Source organism: Puma concolor, chromosome B1 (genome assembly GCF_028749965.1).
Source record: "Puma concolor isolate L17-30 chromosome B1, mPumCon1.1.hap2, whole genome shotgun sequence".
Classification (NCBI taxonomy): domain Eukaryota; kingdom Metazoa; phylum Chordata; class Mammalia; order Carnivora; family Felidae; genus Puma; species Puma concolor.
The window spans coordinates 15770515-15774024 of NC_141670.1; the positions used below are offsets into that span (position 1 = coordinate 15770515).

General features: G+C 48.9%; 1 long non-coding RNA gene across 1 annotated transcript; it reads right to left on the reverse strand.

Moving 5' to 3' along the window:
* Positions 1-2162: 2162 nt before the first annotated feature.
* On the reverse strand, positions 2163-3295 carry LOC147581478 (uncharacterized). Its single transcript, XR_015249676.1, has 3 exons — positions 3078-3295; positions 2641-2885; positions 2163-2309 (listed from the first exon to the last, which is right to left on the reverse strand). It is a non-coding gene; the product is annotated as an uncharacterized LOC147581478 (long non-coding RNA).
* Positions 3296-3510: the final 215 nt, after the last annotated feature.

Below are 3510 nucleotides of genomic sequence, written 5' to 3' on the forward strand. Positions count from 1 at the left end.
GTACCTAGGGAGGTTGGGAAGAATTAGGGACAGTGGCCAGGACGGGTGAAGCATGGGTGTGGGAAGAGGGCTAAACACACAGGAGTGGAGGGAGGAAGGTCTGGAGCCCTGTAAGTAGCCTGGGCATTGTGAACAACCAGAGGGTGCTGGGGGATAGCAGAGGACAGGTGATTGCAGAAATTCTGGAGGACATCACAGTGGGAGGAGCGTGATGTAACATACTTTCATGTTTGGACAGTGAAAAAAACCCCACCACTATTGGAGCACCTGGGTGGCTCAGCAGGTCGAGCATCCAACTCTTGGTTTCAGCTCAGGTCATGATCTCTGGGTTGTGGGATCAAGCCCTGCACTGAGCTCCACACTCAGCGTGGAACTGCTTAAGATTCTCCCTCTCTTTCTCTCTCTCCCCGCCCCAACCCCTCTACTCTGCTCCCATTCTCTCCCTAAAAAGAAAAAAAAGTTTGATAAAACAAAAAAACAACAAAAAAACCCCACCACAACGATGGCTTTTATAATACAGATGTAGAAAATAAAGAACTACAAAACATCTTGGACCTCGGGATGAACTGAATGCTTGGGCACAGACACTCCTCTGTGGAAATATATCTTCCCCATGAAATGGGTTGATGTATATATTAACTTCATGTTTTGGAATTATTAGTTTGATTTTCATTTCTTTATTTATTTTTGAGAGACAGAGAGAGACAGAGTGCGAGCAGGGGAGGGGCAGAGAGAGAGAGAGAGGGAGACACAGAATCTGAAGGAGGCTCCAGGCTCTGAGCTGTCAGCACAGAGCCCGACGCAGGGCTTGAACTGGGCCGCCCAGGTGCCCCTACTAGCTTGATTTTTAAGTGAGAATATTATTATTTACCTTACAGGTTTACCATGAAGGTAAGAGGTAAAGAATATGGAGTATTCATATACATTTATGTATACGCTTACATATATACTTACATATACACTTACATATACGTCCATATCCATACATACACACATGCTTATCATTTCTTACTGGGCCTCCGCTTTCTTTCAGGGGAGCTCTTCTGTGGAATTTCCTGTTCAGAACCGTGGCCACCAGAGGGCAGATGAAGACCAGGACTGGAGGTTTGAAGATGTAATTGGAGACCAGAGTTCACATTTTCTGGTTCAAAGTCTGTTCAAGATTAGTAAGGCTACGTCTCTTAACTACCTGTTGCTCAACTCATTTTTCCTTGTCATGTGCATTATCCTCTCTTATACGTCAAGCTCATGCCTTTAAGTCTCCCTGAAGGCAAAGGGTATGATATTCTCGTGTGGGAAAGAAAATAAAGGAAATAATTTCTTTCTCAAATTTCCCTTCTGTGTTTTTTTTTAACTTCCTGCAGCACCTACTAATTACTGGGTACACAGGAATAACCCACTGAACTTGGCAGCTCTCTTTGGGAAGAAACTAAGGTCGTTATCTGTGGTAAACAGACCAACTGCTCACCATCTGTAACAATGACGCTGCGAAACGAACTGAAAACGTCCCGCGGGGCAAGGCCAGGGCCAAGAAGGAGGAGACCTCGGCTTGGACGTTCCCTTTATGACAAAGAGGAAATAAAATTCAGAAAGGAAGTAGTACGCGGTATATTTTTCAGTTGGGGGGCAGAAAGAGTTTTCCATTGCCGCGAACTGCGATGACGTTCGATCCCTCTGTGTGTCACAAGCTCTCGGACGTTTCCTTGGCTCTGATACCCACTACTGAACTTATTTGCCGTGCAACCAACGTCCTACTTTTTCTAGACCTAACTGGCACTGCCCGCAGCCAAGCTGAGATCACATGCCTGACCACTGCATCATGACCTGCAACGTCACATGTTTCAGATTCCATTCCCAGCTCCCTGCAGGGCTGCGTCTGGTGCAGGAAGCCTGGCAGGACCATTCCAGCAAAGTCCAGGATTTCTCTGGCCAAGCAATAGCTGATTCCAACCTGCAGAGGAATTCGTTTTATGACTCAAACTTGCGAAAGGGACACATGAGCGCACAAGTGAGAAAGAGAAAACAAAACAACACCCCAGAGGAAGAGATTTTGGTAAGAAAATTAAGAGAAATAAAATCTCTACAGTAGAAACTTTCTTTGTCTCTATGATTCGCTCTCAAGCTGTGCCCCCCCCCCAAAAAAAAAGAAGAAGAAAAAGAAGTTTCTGAAAACAGTTCTCAACCTTTTAATGTCCCTGCTCTCTGACACGACTTTTGGGTGGCCTGAGGACACACAGTTGTGCAGCTGACCTTGTTCACAGAGTTCAGGGCAACTGGAGTCCTTACCTCAGGGATCCTTCACTGCTCAGCTGAGAAAGGAAAAGAGCCAGAGTACCATCAGCCAGACAACCTCACGCCAGACGTACTTCCCTCTCCAACCCCCAGGTGACACAAAAACCTTCTTTCTGGAACCTTCTGTAAGAGTAAACAGCTACCCCTACCCTCTGGCTGCCACCCTGTTCTCACAGGCCAGCCTGCTCACCCCTTTAACCTTGTCACTTAGCATAAAGAAAATCACTACCAACCACCCTCCCTCTCCACCTCACACCATTGCCAGGCCACAAACATGCCAGGCTCTTTATTTCCTAGGCTTGGAGAATGGGAGAAGGCTTCCCAGAGGAAGTGGGATCTACAGTTTACCTGGAATAGGAGCAGGAGCCAGGTAGGCCAGGGTAAGCGTGCTCTAGGGAGACAGAGCATGTGCAAAGGCCCAGTGGTGAGCGAGCATGTGACGTATTCTGGAAGCTAGCACAAGTTCAGCGTGGCTGGAGCAGAGTTGGGGAGGGAGCAGAAGACGAGGCTAGGGACATCAGCAGGGGTCCTCCAGTTCCTTGCTCCTCAAAATGTCCTGCACAGACCAGCAGCGCTGGCATCCCCTGGGGAGCCTATTCAAAACACACAATTTTAGGCCCAGCGCCCAACGTGTTGAATCTGCATCTGCATTTTAAGATCCCCAGGGCATCTGAGGCACAGTAAAGTCTGAGAAGGCCTCCTCTAAGTCTTTTAAGCAGTTCAGACTTGGGAGCAACAGGAACTTTCTGAAGGTTTAAACAGGGCAACCACACGATAAGACTTACGAGTTAGAAAAATCATCCTTGCTGCAAAGCAGAGGAAAACAGGGTGAGTCAGTAGAGACCAACACAGAGACAAGGAGGCAGGAGGCCAGCGAAGAGGCCGGTGCAGTGGTCCCAGTGGAAGACAGCTGCCACTCTGGGCAGCAGGAAAGGGGGAGTGGACACATCCAACAGATGATAGGAGAAAGCCTCAGCAAGACAGTGGTGGCCCTGGAATCCCTCCTGGGTGCACCACCTGGCGGGGGGGGGGGGGGGGTGCGGGGGAGGGGTGCCGGGGGAGCTGGCGGGAATGCAGCAGGGTGGGGAAGGCGTTATCAGTGGGTGTGGGAAAGCACAAGACTCTTAAGGGAGAGTCCCTCTGTGTGTGCACAGGCTGCAGATGTTGCCCAACGCAGAATGTGAGCAAACCGGTTTCACACACACTTCACACGTGTCC